Genomic DNA, 21,147 nt, shown 5'->3' with positions numbered 1-21,147 from the left:
ATCAGCAGAGAGGTGAAATTTGGGGCTCTAAGGAGCTGCAGGCTTCTCGTTGCCAGCAGGTTTAGTTTTGGAGAAAATCAGCCAAGTTTGCAAATTTCAGACAGGGAATGAAGCAGATGGCCGGGGCGAGTGGCCCCAAACTGACCCCATTTTCCATGGGGAAAAGAAGTCATGTCCCCAGGGTCTGGGTATAAGATGAAAGGTGGCATCTGGGGCTCTAAGGACTTGCAGGGTCCTAGTTGCTGCCAGCATTGGGTTTGGAGAAATCCAGCAAAGATTGCATCACTCTAGCTTGGCTCCCCACTTTCTGCCATGGTGAGTGGCTGCAAACACAGGCCATTTCCCATGGGAAAAAGAAGTCCTTTCCCCACGGTCTGCAAATGAAATGCAAGGTGGCCTTTGGGGCTCTAAGGACATGCAGGGTACTTCTTACTGGCAGCTTTAGATTTGGAGAAATCCAGCAAAGATTGCAAATTTCTTGCTGGGCACCACCCTATTGGCCAGGGCGAGAGGCCAGAAATGGAGGCCATTTTCCATGGGGAAAATGAAGTCATTGGCCCAGGGTCTGGGTATCAGATGAAAGGCGGCATCTGGGGCTCTAAGGACTTGCAGGGTCCTAGTTGCTGGCAGCTTTATGTTTGGAAGAATCCAGCACAGTTTGCAAATTTCTCGTTAGGCACTGCCCTGCCTGCCAGGCCAAATGGCCAGAAATGAAGGGCATTTTCCATGGGAAAAATGTCCTTAACCCAGGGTCTCAGTAATATGTTCAAGGTGGCCTTTCAGGCTCTAAGGACATTCAGGGTCCTAGTTGCCGCACACTTTAGGTTTGGAAGAATCCAGCAAAGATTGTATCACTCTAGCTTGGCTCCCCACTTTCTGCCATGGTGAGTGGCTGCAAACACAGGCCATTTCCCATGGGAAAAAGAAGTCCTTTCCCCACGGTCTGCAAATCAAATGCAAGGTGGCCTTTGGGGCTCTAAGGACTTGCAGCGTACTTCTTATTGGCAGCTTTAGATTTGGAGAAATCCAGCAAAGATTGCAAATTTCTTGCTGGGCACCACCCTATTGGCCAGGGCGAGAGGCCAGAAATGGAGGCCATTTTCCATGGGGAAAATGAAGTCATTGGCCCAGGGTCTGGGTATCAGATGAAAGGCGGCATCTGGGGCTCTAAGGACTTGCAGGGTCCTAGTTGCTGGCAGCTTTATGTTTGGAAGAATCCAGCACAGTTTGCAAATTTCTCGTTAGGCACTGCCCTGCCTGCCAGGCCAAATGGCCAGAAATGAAGGCCATTTTCCATGGGAAAAATGTCCTTAACCCAGGGTCTCAGTAATATGTTCAAGGTGGCCTTTCAGGCTCTAAGGACATTCAGGGTCCTAGTTGCCGCACACTTAAGGTTTGGAAGAATCCAGCAAAGATTGTATCACTCTAGCTTGGCTCCCCACTTTCTGCCATGGTGAGTGGCTGCAAACACAGGCCATTTCCCATGGGAAAAAGAAGTCCTTTCCCCACGGTCTGCAAATCAAATGCAAGGTGGCCTTTGGGGCTCTAAGGACTTGCAGCGTACTTCTTATTGGCAGCTTTAGATTTGGAGAAATCCAGCAAAGATTGCAAATTTCTTGCTGGGCACCACCCTATTGGCCAGGGCGAGAGGCCAGAAATGGAGGCCATTTTCCATGGGGAAAATGAAGTCATTGGCCTAGGGTCTGGGTATCAGATGAAAGGTGGCCTTTGGGGCTCTAAGGACTTGCAGGGTCTTAGTTGCTGCCAGCTTTAGGTTTGGAGAAATCCAGCAGAATTTTCAAATTTCCTGCTTGGCACCCTACTTTCTGCCAGGGCAAGTTGCAGCACAGGGATACTATTTCTATGGGAAAAAGAAGTAATTTCCCCATCATGTGGGTATCAGCAGAGAGGTGAAATTTGGGGCTCTAAGGAGCTGCAGGCTCCTCGTTGCCAGCAGGTTTAGTTTTGGAGAAAATCAGCCAAGTTTGCAAATTTCAGACAGGGAATGAAGCAGATGGCCGGGGCGAGTGGCCCCAAACTGACCCCATTTTCCATGGGGAAAAGAAGTCATGTCCCCAGGGTCTGGGTATAAGATGAAAGGTGGCATCTGGGGCTCTAAGGACTTGCAGGGTCCTAGTTGCTGCCAGCATTGGGTTTGGAGAAATCCAGCAAAGATTGCATCACTCTAGCTTGGCTCCCCACTTTCTGCCATAGTTAGTGGCTGCAAACACAGGCCATTTCCCATGGGAAAAAGAAGTCCTTTCCCCACGGTCTGCAAATCAAATGCAAGGTGGCCTTTGGGGCTCTAAGGACTTGCAGGGTACTTCTTACTGGCAGCTTTAGATTTGGAGCAATCCAGCAAAGATTGCAAATTTCTTGCTGGGCACCACCCTATTGGCCAGGGCGAGAGGCCAGAAATGGAGGCCATTTTCCATGGGGAAAATGAAGTCATTGGCCCAGGGTCTGGGTATCAGATGAAAGGCGGCATCTGGGGCTCTAAGGACTTGCAGGGTCCAAGTTGCTGCCAGCATTAGGTTTGGAGAAATCCAGAAAAGATTGCATCACTCTAGCTTGGCTCCCCACTTTCTGACATGGTGAGTGGCCGCAAACACAGGCCATTTCCCATGGGAAAAAGAAGTCCTTTCCCCACGGTCTGCAAATCAAATGCAAGGTGGCCTTTGGGGCTCTAAGGACTTGCAGGGTACTTCTTATTGGCAGCTTTAGATTTGGAGAAATCCAGCAAAGATTGCAAATTTCTTGCTGGGCACCACCCTATTGGCCAGGGCGAGAGGCCAGAAATGGAGGCCATTTTCCATGGGGAAAATGAAGTCATTGGCCCAGGGTCTGGGTATCAGATGAAAGGTGGCATCTGGGGCTCTAAGGACTTGCAGGGTCTTAGTTGCTGCCAGCTTTAGGTTTGGAGAAATCCAGTAGAATTTTCAAATTTCCTGCTTGGCACCCTACTTTCTGCCAGGGCAAGTTGCAGCACAGGGATACTATTTCTATGGGAAAAAGAAGTAATTTCCCCATCATGTGGGTATCAGCAGAGAGGTGAAATTTGGGGCTCTAAGGAGCTGCAGGCTCCTCGTTGCCAGCAGGTTTAGTTTTGGAGAAAATCAGCCAAGTTTGCAAATTTCAGACAGGGAATGAAGCAGATGGCCGGGGCGAGTGGCCCCAAACTGACCCCATTTTCCATGGGGAAATGAAGTCATGTCCCCAGGGTCTGGGTAGAAGATGAAAGGTGGCATCTGGGGCTCTAAGGACTTGCAGGGTCCTAGTTGCTGCCAGCATTGGGTTTGGAGAAATCCAGCAAAGATTGCATCACTCTAGCTTGGCTCCCCACTTTCTGCCCTAGTTAGTGGCTGGAAACGGAGGCCATTTCCCATGGGAAAAAGAAGTCCTTTCCCCACGGTCTGCAAATGAAATGCAAGGTGGCCTTTGGGGCTCTAAGGACTTGCAGGGTACTTCTTACTGGCAGGTTTCGATTTGGAGAAATCCAGCAAAGATTGCAAATTTCTTGCTGGGCACCACCCTATTGGCCAGGGCGAGAGGCCAGAAATGGAGGCCATTTTCCTTGGGGAAAATGAAGTCATTGGCCCAGGCTCTGGGTATCAGATGAAAGGTGGCCTTTGGGGCTCTAAGGACTTGCAGGGTCCTAGTTGCTGGCAGCTTTATGTTTGGAAGAATCCAGCACAGTTTGCAAATTTCTCGTTAGGCACTGCCCTGCCTGCCAGGCCAAATGGCCAGAAATGAAGGCCATTTTCCATGGGAAAAATGTCCTTAACCCAGGGTCTCAGTAATGTGTTCAAGGTGGCCTTTCAGGCTCTAAGGACTTTCAGGGTCCTGGTTGCTGCCAACTTTAGGTTTGGAAGAATCCAGCAAAGATTGTATCACTCTAGCTTGGCTCCCCACTTTCTGCCATGGTGAGTGGCTGCAAACACAGGCCATTTCCCACGGGAAAAAGAAGTCCTTTCCCCACGGTCTGCAAATCAAATGCAAGGTGGCCTTTGGGGCTCTAAGGACTTGCAGGGTACTTCTTACTGGCAGCTTTCGATTTGGAGAAATCCAGCAAAGATTGCAAATTTCTTGCTGGGCACCACCCTATTGGCCAGGGCGAGAGGCCAGAAATGGAGGCCATTTTCCATGGGGAAAATGAAGTCATTGGCCCAGGGTCTGGGTATCAGATGAAAGGTGGCCTTTGGGGCTCTAAGGACTTGCAGGGTCTTAGTTGCTGCCAGCTTTAGGTTTGGAGAAATCCAGCAGAATTTTCAAATTTCCTGCTTGGCACCCTACTTTCTGCCAGGGCAAGTTGCAGCACAGGGATACTATTTCTATGGGAAAAAGAAGTAATTTCCCCATCATGTGGGTATCAGCAGAGAGGTGAAATTTGGGGCTCTAAGGAGCTGCAGGCTCCTCGTTGCCAGCAGGTTTAGTTTTGGAGAAAATCAGCCAAGTTTGCAAATTTCAGACAGGGAATGAAGCAGATGGCCGGGGCGAGTGGCCCCAAACTGACCCCATTGTCCATGGGGAAATGAAGTCATGTCCCCAGGGTCTGGGTATAAGATGAAAGGTGGCATCTGGGGCTCTAAGGACTTGCAGGGTCCTAGTTGCTGCCAGCATTGGGTTTGGAGAAATCCAGCAAAGATTGCATCACTCTAGCTTGGCTCCCCACTTTCTGCCATGGTGAGTGGGTGCAAACACAGGCCATTTCCCATGGGAAAAAGAAGTCCTTTCCCCACGGTCTGCAAATGAAATGCAAGGTGGCCTTTGGGGCTCTAAGGACTTGCAGGGTACTTCTTACTGGCAGCTTTAGATTTGGAGAAATCCAGCAAAGATTGCAAATTTCTTGCCGGGCACCACCCTATTGGCCAGGGCGAGAGGCCAGAAATGGAGGCCATTTTCCTTGGGGAAAATGAAGTCATTGGCCCAGGCTCTGGGTATCAGATGAAAGGCGGCATCTGGGGCTCTAAGGACTTGCAGGGTCCTAGTTGCTGGCAGCTTTATGTTTGGAAGAATCCAGCACAGTTTGCAAATTTCTCGTTAGGCACTGCCCTGCCTGCCAGGCTAAATGGCCAGAAATGAAGGCCATTTTCCATGGGAAAAATGTCCTTAACCCAGGGTCTCAGTAATATGTTCAAGGTGGCCTTTCAGGCTCTAAGGACTTTCAGGGTCCTAGTTGCCGCACACTTTAGGTTTGGAAGAATCCAGCAAAGATTGTATCACTCTAGCTTGGCTCCCTACTTTCTGCCATGGTGAGTGGCTGCAAACGGAGGCCATTTCCCATGGGAAAAAGAAGTCCTTTCCCCACGGTCTGCAAATGAAATGCAAGGTGGCCTTTGGGGCTCTAAGGACTTGCAGGGTACTTCTTATTGGCAGCTTTAGATTTGGAGAAATCCAGCAAAGATTGCAAATTTCTTGCTGGGCACCACCCTATTGGCCAGGGCGAGAGGCCAGAAATGGAGGCCATTTTCCATGGGGAAAATGAAGTCATTGGCCCAGGCTCTGGGTATCAGATGAAAGGTGGCCTTTGGGGCTCTAAGGACTTGCAGGGTCTTAGTTGCTGCCAGCTTTAGGTTTGGAGAAATCCAGCAGAATTTTCAAATTTCCTGTTTGCACCCTACTTTCTGCCAGGGCAAGTTGCAGCACAGGGATACTATTTCTATGGGAAAAAGAAGTAATTTCCCCATCATGTGGGTATCAGCAGAGAGGTGAAATTTGGGGCTCTAAGGAGCTGCAGGCTCCTCGTTGCCAGCAGGTTTAGTTTTGGAGAAAATCAGCCAAGTTTGCAAATTTCAGACAGGGAATGAAGCAGATGGCCGGGGCGAGTGGCCCCAAACTGACCCCATTTTCCATGGGGAAATGAAGTCATGTCCCCAGGATCTGGGTATAAGATGAAAGGTGGCATCTGGGGCTCTAAGGACTTGCAGGGTCCTAGTTGCTGCCAGCATTGGGTTTGGAGAAATCCAGCAAAGATTGCATCACTCTAGCTTGGCTCCCCACTTTCTGCCATAGTTAGTGGCTGCAAACACAGGCCATTTCCCATGGGAAAAAGAAGTCCTTTCCCCACGGTCTGCAAATCAAATGCAAGGTGGCCTTTGGGGCTCTAAGGACTTGCAGGGTACTTCTTACTGGCAGCTTTAGATTTGGAGAAATCCAGCAAAGATTGCAAATTTCTTGCTGGGCACCACCCTATTGGCCAGGCCGAGAGGCCAGAAATGGAGGCCATTTTCCATGGGGAAAATGAAGTCATTGGCCCAGGGTCTGGGTATCAGATGAAAGGCGGCATCTGGGGCTCTAAGGACTTGCAGGGTCCAAGTTGCTGCCAGCATTAGGTTTGGAGAAATCCAGAAAAGATTGCATCACTCTAGCTTGGCTCCCCACTTTCTGACATGGTGAGTGGCCGCAAACACAGGCCATTTCCCATGGGAAAAAGAAGTCCTTTCCCCACGGTCTGCAAATCAAATGCAAGGTGGCCTTTGGGGCTCTAAGGACTTGCAGGGTACTTCTTATTGGCAGCTTTAGATTTGGAGAAATCCAGCAAAGATTGCAAATTTCTTGCTGGGCACCACCCTATTGGCCAGGGCGAGAGGCCAGAAATGGAGGCCATTTTCCATGGGGAAAATGAAGTCATTGGCCCAGGGTCTGGGTATCAGATGAAAGGTGGCCTTTGGGGCTCTAAGGACTTGCAGGGTCTTAGTTGCTGCCAGCTTTAGGTTTGGAGAAATCCAGTAGAATTTTCAAATTTCCTGCTTGGCACCCTACTTTCTGCCAGGGCAAGTTGCAGCACAGGGATACTATTTCTATGGGAAAAAGAAGTAATTTCCCCATCATGTGGGTATCAGCAGAGAGGTGAAATTTGGGGCTCTAAGGAGCTGCAGGCTCCTCGTTGCCAGCAGGTTTAGTTTTGGAGAAAATCAGCCAAGTTTGCAAATTTCAGACAGGGAATGAAGCAGATGGCCGGGGCGAGTGGCCCCAAACTGACCCCATTGTCCATGGGGAAATGAAGTCATGTCCCCAGGGTCTGGGTAGAAGATGAAAGGTGGCATCTGGGGCTCTAAGGACTTGCAGGGTCCTAGTTGCTGCCAGCATTGGGTTTGGAGAAATCCAGCAAAGATTGCATCACTCTAGCTTGGCTCCCCACTTTCTGCCCTAGTTAGTGGCTGGAAACGGAGGCCATTTCCCATGGGAAAAAGAAGTCCTTTCCCCACGGTCTGCAAATGAAATGCAAGGTGGCCTTTGGGGCTCTAAGGACTTGCAGGGTACTTCTTATTGGCAGCTTTAGATTTGGAGAAATCCAGCAAAGATTGCAAATTTCTTGCTGGGCACCACCCTATTGGCCAGGGCGAGAGGCCAGAAATGGAGGCCATTTTCCATGGGGAAAATGAAGTCATTGGCCCAGGCTCTGGGTATCAGATGAAAGGTGGCATCTGGGGCTCTAAGGACTTGCAGGGTCCTAGTTGCTGGCAGCTTTATGTTTGGAAGAATCCAGCACAGTTTGCAAATTTCTCGTTAGGCACTGCCCTGCCTGCCAGGCCAAATGGCCAGAAATGAAGGCCATTTTCCATGGGAAAAATGTCCTTAACCCAGGGTCTCAGTAATGTGTTCAAGGTGGCCTTTCAGGCTCTAAGGACTTTCAGGGTCCTGGTTGCTGCCAACTTTAGGTTTGGAAGAATCCAGCAAAGATTGTATCACTCTAGCTTGGCTCCCCACTTTCTGCCATGGTGAGTGGCTGCAAACACAGGCCATTTCCCACGGGAAAAAGAAGTCCTTTCCCCACGGTCTGCAAATCAAATGCAAGGTGGCCTTTGGGGCTCTAAGGACTTGCAGGGTACTTCTTACTGGCAGCTTTCGATTTGGAGAAATCCAGCAAAGATTGCAAATTTCTTGCTGGGCACCACCCTATTGGCCAGGGCGAGAGGCCAGAAATGGAGGCCATTTTCCATGGGGAAAATGAAGTCATTGGCCCAGGGTCTGGGTATCAGATGAAAGGTGGCCTTTGGGGCTCTAAGGACTTGCAGGGTCTTAGTTGCTGCCAGCTTTAGGTTTGGAGAAATCCAGCAGAATTTTCAAATTTCCTGCTTGGCACCCTACTTTCTGCCAGGGCAAGTTGCAGCACAGGGATACTATTTCTATGGGAAAAAGAAGTAATTTCCCCATCATGTGGGTATCAGCAGAGAGGTGAAATTTGGGGCTCTAAGGAGCTGCAGGCTCCTCGTTGCCAGCAGGTTTAGTTTTGGAGAAAATCAGCCAAGTTTGCAAATTTCAGACAGGGAATGAAGCAGATGGCCGGGGCGAGTGGCCCCAAACTGACCCCATTGTCCATGGGGAAATGAAGTCATGTCCCCAGGGTCTGGGTAGAAGATGAAAGGTGGCATCTGGGGCTCTAAGGACTTGCAGGGTCCTAGTTGCTGCCAGCATTGGGTTTGGAGAAATCCAGCAAAGATTGCATCACTCTAGCTTGGCTCCCCACTTTCTGCCCTAGTTAGTGGCTGGAAACGGAGGCCATTTCCCATGGGAAAAAGAAGTCCTTTCCCCACGGTCTGCAAATGAAATGCAAGGTGGCCTTTGGGGCTCTAAGGACTTGCAGGGTACTTCTTACTGGCAGCTTTAGATTTGGAGAAATCCAGCAAAGATTGCAAATTTCTTGCTGGGCACCACCCTATTGGCCAGGGCGAGAGGCCAGAAATGGAGGCCATTTTCCTTGGGGAAAATGAAGTCATTGGCCCAGGCTCTGGGTATCAGATGAAAGGTGGCATCTGGGGCTCTAAGGACTTGCAGGGTCCTAGTTGCTGGCAGCTTTATGTTTGGAAGAATCCAGCACAGTTTGCAAATTTCTCGTTAGGCACTGCCCTGCCTGCCAGGCCAAATGGCCAGAAATGAAGGCCATTTTCCATGGGAAAAATGTCCTTAACCCAGGGTCTCAGTAATGTGTTCAAGGTGGCCTTTCAGGCTCTAAGGACTTTCAGGGTCCTGGTTGCTGCCAACTTTAGGTTTGGAAGAATCCAGCAAAGATTGTATCACTCTAGCTTGGCTCCCCACTTTCTGCCATGGTGAGTGGCTGCAAACACAGGCCATTTCCCACGGGAAAAAGAAGTCCTTTCCCCACGGTCTGCAAATCAAATGCAAGGTGGCCTTTGGGGCTCTAAGGACTTGCAGGGTACTTCTTACTGGCAGCTTTCGATTTGGAGAAATCCAGCAAAGATTGCAAATTTCTTGCTGGGCACCACCCTATTGGCCAGGGCGAGAGGCCAGAAATGGAGGCCATTTTCCATGGGGAAAATGAAGTCATTGGCCCAGGGTCTGGGTATCAGATGAAAGGTGGCCTTTGGGGCTCTAAGGACTTGCAGGGTCTTAGTTGCTGCCAGCTTTAGGTTTGGAGAAATCCAGCAGAATTTTCAAATTTCCTGCTTGGCACCCTACTTTCTGCCAGGGCAAGTTGCAGCACAGGGATACTATTTCTATGGGAAAAAGAAGTAATTTCCCCATCATGTGGGTATCAGCAGAGAGGTGAAATTTGGGGCTCTAAGGAGCTGCAGGCTCCTCGTTGCCAGCAGGTTTAGTTTTGGAGAAAATCAGCCAAGTTTGCAAATTTCAGACAGGGAATGAAGCAGATGGCCGGGGCGAGTGGCCCCAAACTGACCCCATTTTCCATGGGGAAAAGAAGTCATGTCCCCAGGGTCTGGGTATAAGATGAAAGGTGGCATCTGGGGCTCTAAGGACTTGCAGGGTCCTAGTTGCTGCCAGCATTGGGTTTGGAGAAATCCAGCAAAGATTGTATCACTCTAGCTTGGCTCCCCACTTTCTGCCCTAGTTAGTGGCTGGAAACGGAGGCCATTTCCCATGGGAAAAAGAAGTCCTTTCCCCACGGTCTGCAAATGAAATGCAAGGTGGCCTTTGGGGCTCTAAGGACTTGCAGGGTACTTCTTACTGGCAGCTTTAGATTTGGAGAAATCCAGCAAAGATTGCAAATTTCTTGCTGGGCACCACCCTATTGGCCAGGGCGAGAGGCCAGAAATGGAGGCCATTTTCCTTGGGGAAAATGAAGTCATTGGCCCAGGCTCTGGGTATCAGATGAAAGGTGGCATCTGGGGCTCTAAGGACTTGCAGGGTCCTAGTTGCTGGCAGCTTTATGTTTGGAAGAATCCAGCACAGTTTGCAAATTTCTCGTTAGGCACTGCCCTGCCTGCCAGGCCAAATGGCCAGAAATGAAGGCCATTTTCCATGGGAAAAATGTCCTTAACCCAGGGTCTCAGTAATGTGTTCAAGGTGGCCTTTCAGGCTCTAAGGACTTTCAGGGTCCTGGTTGCTGCCAACTTTAGGTTTGGAAGAATCCAGCAAAGATTGTATCACTCTAGCTTGGCTCCCCACTTTCTGCCATGGTGAGTGGCTGCAAACACAGGCCATTTCCCACGGGAAAAAGAAGTCCTTTCCCCACGGTCTGCAAATCAAATGCAAGGTGGCCTTTGGGGCTCTAAGGACTTGCAGGGTACTTCTTACTGGCAGCTTTCGATTTGGAGAAATCCAGCAAAGATTGCAAATTTCTTGCTGGGCACCACCCTATTGGCCAGGGCGAGAGGCCAGAAATGGAGGCCATTTTCCATGGGGAAAATGAAGTCATTGGCCCAGGGTCTGGGTATCAGATGAAAGGTGGCCTTTGGGGCTCTAAGGACTTGCAGGGTCTTAGTTGCTGCCAGCTTTAGGTTTGGAGAAATCCATCAGAATTTTCAAATTTCCTGCTTGGCAACCTACTTTCTGCCAGGGCAAGTTGCAGCACAGGGATACTATTTCTATGGGAAAAAGAAGTAATTTCCCCATCATGTGGGTATCAGCAGAGAGGTGAAATTTGGGGCTCTAAGGAGCTGCAGGCTCCTCGTTGCCAGCAGGTTTAGTTTTGGAGAAAATCAGCCAAGTTTGCAAATTTCAGACAGGGAATGAAGCAGATGGCCGGGGCGAGTGGCCCCAAACTGACCCCATTTTCCATGGGGAAAAGAAGTCATGTCCCCAGGGTCTGGGTATAAGATGAAAGGTGGCATCTGGGGCTCTAAGGACTTGCAGGGTCCTAGTTGCTGCCAGCATTGGGTTTGGAGAAATCCAGCAAAGATTGTATCACTCTAGCTTGGCTCCCCACTTTCTGCCATAGTTAGTTGCTGCAAACGGAGGCCATTTCCCATGGGAAAAAGAAGTCCTTTCCCCACGGTCTGCAAATGAAATGCAAGGTGGCCTTTGGGGCTCTAAGGACTTGCAGGGTACTTCTTACTGGCAGCTTTAGATTTGGAGAAATCCAGCAAAGATTGCAAATTTCTTGCTGGGCACCACCCTATTGGCCAGGGCGAGAGGCCAGAAATGGAGGCCATTTTCCTTGGGGAAAATGAAGTCATTGGCCCAGGCTCTGGGTATCAGATGAAAGGTGGCATCTGGGGCTCTAAGGACTTGCAGGGTCCTAGTTGCTGGCAGCTTTATGTTTGGAAGAATCCAGCACAGTTTGCAAATTTCTCGTTAGGCACTGCCCTGCCTGCCAGGCCAAATGGCCAGAAATGAAGGCCATTTTCCATGGGAAAAATGTCCTTAACCCAGGGTCTCAGTAATGTGTTCAAGGTGGCCTTTCAGGCTCTAAGGACTTTCAGGGTCCTGGTTGCTGCCAACTTTAGGTTTGGAAGAATCCAGCAAAGATTGTATCACTCTAGCTTGGCTCCCCACTTTCTGCCATGGTGAGTGGCTGCAAACAATGGCCATTTCCCATGGGAAAAAGAAGTCCTTTCCCCACGGTGTTCAAATGAAATGAAAAGTGGCCTTTGGGGCTCTAAGGACTTGCAGGGTACTTCTTACTGGCAGCTTTAGATTTGGAGAAATCCAGCAATGATTGCAAATTTCTTGCTGGGCACCACCCTATTGGCCAGGGCGAGAGGCCAGAAATGGAGGCCATTTTCCATGGGGAAAATGAAGTCATTGGCCCAGGCTCTGGGTATCAGATGAAAGGTGGCCTCTGGGGCTCTAAGGACTTGCAGGGTCTTAGTTGCTGCCAGCTTTAGGTTTGGAGAAATCCATCAGAATTTTCAAATTTCCTGCTTGGCACCCTACTTTCTGCCAGGGCAAGTTGCAGCACAGGGATACTATTTCTATGGGAAAAAGAAGTAATTTCCCCATCATGTGGGTATCAGCAGAGAGGTGAAATTTGGGGCTCTAAGGAGCTGCAGGCTTCTCGTTGCCAGCAGGTTTAGTTTTGGAGAAAATCAGCCAAGTTTGCAAATTTCAGACAGGGAATGAAGCAGATGGCCGGGGCGAGTGGCCCCAAACTGACCCCATTTTCCATGGGGAAAAGAAGTCATGTCCCCAGGGTCTGGGTAAAAGATGAAAGGTGGCATCTGGGGCTCTAAGGACTTGCAGGGTCCTAGTTGCTGCCAGCATTGGGTTTGGAGAAATCCAGCAAAGATTGTATCACTCTAGCTTGGCTCCCCACTTTCTGCCATGGTGAGTGGCTGCAAACACAGGCCATTTCCCATGGGAAAAAGAAGTCCTTTCCCCACGGTCTGCAAATCAAATGCAAGGTGGCCTTTGGGGCTCTAAGGACTTGCAGGGTACTTCTTACTGGCAGCTTTAGATTTGGAGAAATCCAGCAAAGATTGCAAATTTCTTGCTGGGCACCACCCTATTGGCCAGGGCGAGAGGCCAGAAATGGAGGCCATTTTCCATGGGGAAAATGAAGTCATTGGCCCAGGGTCTGGGTATCAGATGAAAGGCGGCATCTGGGGCTCTAAGGACTTGCAGGGTCCTAGTTGCTGCCAGCTTTATGTTTGGAAGAATCCAGCACAGTTTGCAAATTTCTCGTTAGGCACTGCCCTGCCTGCCAGGCCAAATGGCCAGAAATGAAGGCCATTTTCCATGGGAAAAATGTCCTTAACCCAGGGTCTCAGTAATATGTTCAAGGTGGCCTTTCAGGCTCTAAGGACTTTCAGTGTCCTAGTTGCCGCACACTTTAGGTTTGGAAGAATCCAGCAAAGATTGTATCACTCTAGCTTGGCTCCCCACTTTCTGCCATGGTGAGTGGCTGCAAACACAGGCCATTTCCCATGGGAAAAAGAAGTCCTTTCCCCACGGTCTGCAAATCAAATGCAAGGTGGCCTTTGGGGCTCTAAGGACTTGCAGCGTACTTCTTATTGGCAGCTTTAGATTTGGAGAAATCCAGCAAAGATTGCAAATTTCTTGCTGGGCACCACCCTATTGGCCAGGGCGAGAGGCCAGAAATGGAGGCCATTTTCCATGGGGAAAATGAAGTCATTGGCCCAGGCTCTGGGTATCAGATGAAAGGTGGCCTTTGGGGCTCTAAGGACTTGCAGGGTCTTAGTTGCTGCCAGCTTTAGGTTTGGAGAAATCCATCAGAATTTTCAAATTTCCTGCTTGGCACCCTACTTTCTGCCAGGGCAAGTTGCAGCACAGGGATACTATTTCTATGGGAAAAAGAAGTAATTTCCCCATCATGTGGGTATCAGCAGAGAGGTGAAATTTGGGGCTCTAAGGAGCTGCAGGCTCCTCGTTGCCAGCAGGTTTAGTTTTGGAGAAAATCAGCCAAGTTTGCAAATTTCAGACAGGGAATGAAGCAGATGGCCGGGGCGAGTGGCCCCAAACTGACCCCATTGTCCATGGGGAAATGAAGTCATGTCCCCAGGGTCTGGGTAGAAGATGAAAGGTGGCATCTGGGGCTCTAAGGACTTGCAGGGTCCTAGTTGCTGCCAGCATTGGGTTTGGAGAAATCCAGCAAAGATTGCATCACTCTAGCTTGGCTCCCCACTTTCTGCCATGGTGAGTGGCTGCAAACACAGGCCATTTCCCATGGGAAAAAGAAGTCCTTTCCCCACGGTCTGCAAATGAAATGCAAGGTGGCCTTTGGGGCTCTAAGGACTTGCAGGGTACTTCTTTCTGGCAGCTTTAGATTTGGAGAAATCCAGCAAAGATTGCAAATTTCTTGCTGGGCACCACCCTATTGGCCAGGGCGAGAGGCCAGAAATGGAGGCCATTTTCCTTGGGGAAAATGAAGTCATTGGCCCAGGCTCTGGGTATCAGATGAAAGGTGGCCTTTGGGGCTCTAAGGACTTGCAGGGTCCTAGTTGCTGGCAGCTTTATGTTTGGAAGAATCCAGCACAGTTTGCAAATTTCTCGCTAGGCACAGCCTCCCTGCCAGGCCAAATGGCCAGAAATGAAGGGCATTTTCCATGGGAAAAATGTCCTTAACCCAGGGTCTCAGTAATATGTTCAAGGTGGCCCTTCAGGCTCTAAGGACTTTCAGGGTCCTAGTTGCTGCACACTTTAGGTTTGGAAGAATCCAGCAAAGATTGTATCCCTCTAGCTTGGCTCCCCACTTTCTGCCATAGATAGTGGCTGCAAACGGAGGCCATTTCCCACGGGAAAAAGAAGTCCTTTCCCCACGGTCTGCAAATCAAATGCAAGGTGGCCTTTGGGGCTCTAAGGACTTGCAGGGTACTTCTTACTGGCAGCTTTCGATTTGGAGAAATCCAGCAAAGATTGCAAATTTCTTGCTGGGCACCACCCTATTGGCCAGGGCGAGAGGCCAGAAATGGAGGCCATTTTCCTTGGGGAAAATGAAGTCATTGGCCCAGGCTCTGGGTATCAGATGAAAGGTGGCCTTTGGGGCTCTAAGGACTTGCAGGGTCCTAGTTGCTGGCAGCTTTATGTTTGGAAGAATCCAGCACAGTTTGCAAATTTCTCGTTAGGCACTGCCCTGCCTGCCAGGCCAAATGGCCAGAAATGAAGGCCATTTTCCATGGGAAAAATGTCCTTAACCCAGGGTCTCAGTAATGTGTTCAAGGTGGCCTTTCAGGCTCTAAGGACTTTCAGGGTCCTGGTTGCTGCCAACTTTAGGTTTGGAAGAATCCAGCAAAGATTGTATCACTCTAGCTTGGCTCCCCACTTTCTGCCATGGTGAGTGGCTGCAAACAATGGCCATTTCCCATGGGAAAAAGAAGTCCTTTCCCCACGGTCTGCAAATCAAATGCAAGGTGGCCTTTGGGGCTCTAAGGACTTGCAGGGTACTTCTTACTGGCAGCTTTAGATTTGGAGAAATCCAGCAATGATTGCAAATTTCTTGCTGGGCACCACCCTATTGGCCAGGGCGAGAGGCCAGAAATGGAGGCCATTTTCCATGGGGAAAATGAAGTCATTGGCCCAGGCTCTGGGTATCAGATGAAAGGTGGCCTCTGGGGCTCTAAGGACTTGCAGGGTCTTAGTTGCTGCCAGCTTTAGGTTTGGAGAAATCCATCAGAATTTTCAAATTTCCTGCTTGGCACCCTACTTTCTGCCAGGGCAAGTTGCAGCACAGGGATACTATTTCTATGGGAAAAAGAAGTAATTTCCCCATCATGTGGGTATCAGCAGAGAGGTGAAATTTGGGGCTCTAAGGAGCTGCAGGCTTCTCGTTGCCAGCAGGTTTAGTTTTGGAGAAAATCAGCCAAGTTTGCAAATTTCAGACAGGGAATGAAGCAGATGGCCGGGGCGAGTGGCCCCAAACTGACCCCATTTTCCATGGGGAAAAGAAGTCATGTCCCCAGGGTCTGGGTAAAAGATGAAAGGTGGCATCTGGGGCTCTAAGGACTTGCAGGGTCCTAGTTGCTGCCAGCATTGGGTTTGGAGAAATCCAGCAAAGATTGTATCACTCTAGCTTGGCTCCCCACTTTCTGCCATGGTGAGTGGCTGCAAACACAGGCCATTTCCCATGGGAAAAAGAAGTCCTTTCCCCACGGTCTGCAAATCAAATGCAAGGTGGCCTTTGGGGCTCTAAGGACTTGCAGGGTACTTCTTACTGGCAGCTTTAGATTTGGAGAAATCCAGCAAAGATTGCAAATTTCTTGCTGGGCACCACCCTATTGGCCAGGGCGAGAGGCCAGAAATGGAGGCCATTTTCCATGGGGAAAATGAAGTCATTGGCCCAGGGTCTGGGTATCAGATGAAAGGCGGCATCTGGGGCTCTAAGGACTTGCAGGGTCCTAGTTGCTGCCAGCTTTATGTTTGGAAGAATCCAGCACAGTTTGCAAATTTCTCGTTAGGCACTGCCCTGCCTGCCAGGCCAAATGGCCAGAAATGAAGGCCATTTTCCATGGGAAAAATGTCCTTAACCCAGGGTCTCAGTAATATGTTCAAGGTGGCCTTTCAGGCTCTAAGGACTTTCAGTGTCCTAGTTGCCGCACACTTTAGGTTTGGAAGAATCCAGCAAAGATTGTATCACTCTAGCTTGGCTCCCCACTTTCTGCCATGGTGAGTGGCTGCAAACACAGGCCATTTCCCATGGGAAAAAGAAGTCCTTTCCCCACGGTCTGCAAATCAAATGCAAGGTGGCCTTTGGGGCTCTAAGGACTTGCAGCGTACTTCTTATTGGCAGCTTTAGATTTGGAGAAATCCAGCAAAGATTGCAAATTTCTTGCTGGGCACCACCCTATTGGCCAGGGCGAGAGGCCAGAAATGGAGGCCATTTTCCATGGGGAAAATGAAGTCATTGGCCCAGGCTCTGGGTATCAGATGAAAGGTGGCCTTTGGGGCTCTAAGGACTTGCAGGGTCTTAGTTGCTGCCAGCTTTAGGTTTGGAGAAATCCATCAGAATTTTCAAATTTCCTGCTTGGCACCCTACTTTCTGCCAGGGCAAGTTGCAGCACAGGGATACTATTTCTATGGGAAAAAGAAGTAATTTCCCCATCATGTGGGTATCAGCAGAGAGGTGAAATTTGGGGCTCTAAGGAGCTGCAGGCTCCTCGTTGCCAGCAGGTTTAGTTTTGGAGAAAATCAGCCAAGTTTGCAAATTTCAGACAGGGAATGAAGCAGATGGCCGGGGCGAGTGGCCCCAAACTGACCCCATTTTCCATGGGGAAATGAAGTCATGTCCCCAGGGTCTGGGTAGAAGATGAAAGGTGGCATCTGGGGCTCTAAGGACTTGCAGGGTCCTAGTTGCTGCCAGCATTGGGTTTGGAGAAATCCAGCAAAGATTGCATCACTCTAGCTTGGCTCCCCACTTTCTGCCATGGTGAGTGGCTGCAAACACAGGCCATTTCCCATGGGAAAAAGAAGTCCTTTCCCCACGGTCTGCAAATGAAATGCAAGGTGGCCTTTGGGGCTCTAAGGACTTGCAGGGTACTTCTTTCTGGCAGCTTTAGATTTGGAGAAATCCAGCAAAGATTGCAAATTTCTTGCTGGGCACCACCCTATTGGCCAGGGCGAGAGGCCAGAAATGGAGGCCATTTTCCTTGGGGAAAATGAAGTCATTGGCCCAGGCTCTGGGTATCAGATGAAAGGTGGCCTTTGGGGCTCTAAGGACTTGCAGGGTCCTAGTTGCTGGCAGCTTTATGTTTGGAAGAATCCAGCACAGTTTGCAAATTTCTCGCTAGGCACAGCCTCCCTGCCAGGCCAAATGGCCAGAAATGAAGGGCATTTTCCATGGGAAAAATGTCCTTAACCCAGGGTCTCAGTAATATGTTCAAGGTGGCCCTTCAGGCTCTAAGGACTTTCAGGGTCCTAGTTGCTGCACACTTTAGGTTTGGAAGAATCCAGCAAAGATTGTATCCCTCTAGCTTGGCTCCCCACTTTCTGCCATAGATAGTGGCTGCAAACGGAGGCCATTTCCCACGGGAAAAAGAAGTCCTTTCCCCACGGTCTGCAAATCAAATGCAAGGTGGCCTTTGGGGCTCTAAGGACTTGCAGGGTACTTCTTACTGGCAGCTTTCGATTTGGAGAAATCCAGCAAAGATTGCAAATTTCTTGCTGGGCACCACCCTATTGGCCAGGGCGAGAGGCCAGAAATGGAGGCCATTTTCCTTGGGGAAAATGAAGTCATTGGCCCAGGCTCTGGGTATCAGATGAAAGGTGGCCTTTGGGGCTCTAAGGACTTGCAGGGTCCTAGTTGCTGGCAGCTTTATGTTTGGAAGAATCCAGCACAGTTTGCAAATTTCTCGTTAGGCACTGCCCTGCCTGCCAGGCCAAATGGCCAGAAATGAAGGCCATTTTCCATGGGAAAAATGTCCTTAACCCAGGGTCTCAGTAATGTGTTCAAGGTGGCCTTTCAGGCTCTAAGGACTTTCAGGGTCCTGGTTGCTGCCAACTTTAGGTTTGGAAGAATCCAGCAAAGATTGTATCACTCTAGCTTGGCTCCCCACTTTCTGCCATGGTGAGTGGCTGCAAACAATGGCCATTTCCCATGGGAAAAAGAAGTCCTTTCCCCACGGTCTGCAAATGAAATGCAAGGTGGCCTTTGGGGCTCTAAGGACTTGCAGGGTACTTCTTACTGGCAGCTTTAGATTTGGAGAAATCCAGCAAAGATTGCAAATTTCTTGCTGGGCACCACCCTATTGGCCAGGGCGAGAGGCCAGAAATGGAGGCCATTTTCCATGGGGAAAATGAAGTCATTGGCCCAGGGTCTGGGTATCAGATGAAAGGCGGCATCTGGGGCTCTAAGGACTTGCAGGGTCCTAGTTGCTGGCAGCTTTATGTTTGGAAGAATCCAGCACAGTTTGCAAATTTCTCGTTAGGCACTGCCCTGCCTGCCAGGCCAAATGGCCAGAAATGAAGGCCATTTTCCATGGGAAAAATGTCCTTAACCCAGGGTCTCAGTAATATGTTCAAGGTGGCCTTTCAGGCTCTAAGGACATTCAGGGTCCTAGTTGCCGCACACTTTAGGTTTGGAAGAATCCAGCAAAGATTGTATCACTCTAGCTTGGCTCCCCACTTTCTGCCATGGTGAGTGGCTGCAAACACAGGCCATTTCCCATGGGAAAAAGAAGTCCTTTCCCCACGGTCTGCAAATCAAATGCAAGGTGGCCTTTGGGGCTCTAAGGACTTGCAGCGTACTTCTTATTGGCAGCTTTAGATTTGGAGAAATCCAGCAAAGATTGCAAATTTCTTGCTGGGCACCACCCTATTGGCCAGGGCGAGAGGCCAGAAATGGAGGCCATTTTCCATGGGGAAAATGAAGTCATTGGCCCAGGCTCTGGGTATCAGATGAAAGGTGGCCTTTGGGGCTCTAAGGACTTGCAGGGTCTTAGTTGCTGCCAGCTTTAGGTTTGGAGAAATCCATCAGAATTTTCAAATTTCCTGCTTGGCACCCTACTTTCTGCCAGGGCAAGTTGCAGCACAGGGATACTATTTCTATGGGAAAAAGAAGTAATTTCCCCATCATGTGGGTATCAGCAGAGAGGTGAAATTTGGGGCTCTAAGGAGCTGCAGGCTCCTCGTTGCCAGCAGGTTTAGTTTTGGAGAAAATCAGCCAAGTTTGCAAATTTCAGACAGGGAATGAAGCAGATGGCCGGGGCGAGTGGCCCCAAACTGACCCCATTTTCCATGGGGAAATGAAGTCATGTCCCCAGGGTCTGGGTAGAAGATGAAAGGTGGCATCTGGGGCTCTAAGGACTTGCAGGGTCCTAGTTGCTGCCAGCATTGGGTTTGGAGAAATCCAGCAAAGATTGCATCACTCTAGCTTGGCTCCCCACTTTCTGCCATGGTGAGTGGCTGCAAACACAGGCCATTTCCCATGGGAAAAAGAAGTCCTTTCCCCACGGTCTGCAAATGAAATGCAAGGTGGCCTTTGGGGCTCTAAGGACTTGCAGGGTACTTCTTTCTGGCAGCTTTAGATTTGGAGAAATCCAGCAAAGATTGCAAATTTCTTGCTGGGCACCACCCAATTAGCCAGGGCGAGAGGCCAGAAATGGAGGCCATTTTCCTTGGGGAAAATGAAGTCATTGGCCCAGGCTCTGGGTATCAGATGAAAGGTGGCATCTGGGGCTCTAAGGACTTGCAGGGTCCTAGTTGCTGGCAGCTTTATGTTTGGAAGAATCCAGCACAGTTTTCAAATTTCTCGTTAGGCACTGCCCTGCCTGCCAGGCCAAGTGGCGACAAATGAAGGGCATTTTCCATGGGAAAAATGTCCTTAACCCAGGGTCTCAGTAATATGTTCAAGGTGGCCTTTCAGGCTCTAAGGACTTTCAGGGTCCTGGTTGCTGCCAACTTTAGGTTTGGAAGAATCCAGCAAAGATTGTATCACTCTAGCTTGGCTCCCTACTTTCTGCCATGGTGAGTGGCTGCAAACACAGGCCATTTCCCATGGGAAAAAGAAGTCCTTTCCCCACGGTCTGCAAATCAAATGCAAGGTAGCCTTTGGGGCTCTGAGGACTTGCAGGGTACTTCTTACTGGCAGCTTTCGATTTGGAGGAATCCAGCAAAGATTGCAAATTTCTTGCTGGGCACCACCCTATTGGCCAGGGCGAGAGGCCAGAAATGGAGGCCATTTTCCATGGGGAAAATGAAGTCATTGGCCCAGGGTCTGGGTATCAGATGAAAGGTGGCCTCTGGGGCTCTAAGGACTTGCAGGGTCTTAGTTGCTGCCAGCTTTAGGTTTGGAGAAATCCATCAGAATTTTCAAATTTCCTGCTTGGCACCCTACTTTCTGCCAGGGCAAGTTGCAGCACAGGGATACTATTTCTATGGGAAAAAGAAGTAATTTCCCCATCATGTGGGTATCAGCAGAGAGGTGAAATTTGGGGCTCTAAGGAGCTGCAGGCTTCTCGTTGCCAGCAGGTTTAGTTTTGGAGAAAATCAGCCAAGTTTGCAAATTTCAGACAGGGAATGAAGCAGATGGCCGGGGCGAGTGGCCCCAAACTGACCCCATTTTCCATGGGGAAGAGAAGTCATGTCCCCAGGCTCTGGGTATAAGATGAAAGGTGGCATCAGGGGCTCTAAGGACTTGCAGGGTCCAAGTTGCTGCCAGCATTAGGTTTGGAGAAATCCAGAAAAGATTGCATCACTCTAGCTTGGCTCCCCACTTTCTGCCATGGTGAGTGGCTGCAAACACAGGCCATTTCCCATGGGAAAAAGAAGTCCTTTCCCCACGGTCTGCAAATGAAATGCAAGGTGGCCTTTGGGGCTCTAAGGACTTGCAGGGTACTTCTTACTGGCAGCTTTAGATTTGGAGAAATCCAGCAAAGATTGCAAATTCCTTGCTGGGCACCACCCTATTGGCCAGGGCGAGAGGCCAGAAATGGAGGCCATTTTCCATGGGGAAAATGAAGTCATTGGCCCAGGCTCTGGGTATCAGATGAAAGGCGGCATCTGGGGCTCTAAGGACTTGCAGGGTCCTAGTTGCTGGCAGCTTTATGTTTGGAA

Source organism: Agelaius phoeniceus, chromosome 28 (assembly GCF_051311805.1).
Source record: "Agelaius phoeniceus isolate bAgePho1 chromosome 28, bAgePho1.hap1, whole genome shotgun sequence".
Classification (NCBI taxonomy): Eukaryota; Metazoa; Chordata; class Aves; order Passeriformes; family Icteridae; genus Agelaius; species Agelaius phoeniceus.
This window is presented reverse-complemented; position numbering follows the sequence as displayed.